Here is an 806-nt window from a genome sequence, read left to right as displayed (position 1 = left end):
GCTGACTGATTGGAAGAGATCCATATTTGTGCCCATTCCAAAGAGAGGTGACCCAACAGATTGAGGAAATCATCGGACAATCTCTTTGATATCCCATGCGAGTAAAGTTTTGCTAAAGGTAATACAGAAACGGTTACAATTGTACATTGACAGAGTACTTCCAGAGGTTCAAGCTGGATTCAGAAGAGGCCGTGGAACGAGGGATATCATTGCTGATGTCCGGTGGATCTTGGCTGAAAGTAGAGAATATCAGAAAGATGTTTACCTGTGTTTTATTGACTACACAAAGGCTTTCAATTGTGTGGATCATGACAAGCTATGGACAACATTATGAAGTACAAGTATTCCGGAACATTTAATTGTGCCTATGAGGAATCTGTACCTGGATCAAGAGGCAGTTGTTCGAACAGAACATGGGAACACTGAATGTTTTAAAGTACTTATTCAACCTGTATGCTAAGCAAATAATTCAAGGAGCTGGGTTCTATGAAGAAAAGCATGGCATCAGGATTGTAGGAAGACTCATTAGCAACCTGTGATATACAGATGATACAACCTTGCTTGCTGAAAGTGAAGAGGACTTAAAACATTTACAGATGGGCCGCCGCCCTCCCGTCGGTCCACTATGGAGAAGACGGAGTTGATCCAGAAGGCGAAGCTAGCCGAGCAGGCCGAGCGCTACGACGACGACATGGCCACCTGCATGAAAGACGTGACGGAGCAGGGGGCCGAGCTGTCCAACGAGGAGCGCAACCTGCTCTCGGTGGCCTACAAGAACGTGGTCGGGGGCCGCAGGTCGGCCTGGA

Source organism: Chrysochloris asiatica, unplaced genomic scaffold (genome assembly GCF_000296735.1).
Source record: "Chrysochloris asiatica unplaced genomic scaffold, ChrAsi1.0 scaffold00107, whole genome shotgun sequence".
NCBI lineage: Eukaryota > Metazoa > Chordata > Mammalia > Afrosoricida > Chrysochloridae > Chrysochloris > Chrysochloris asiatica.
This window is presented reverse-complemented; position numbering follows the sequence as displayed.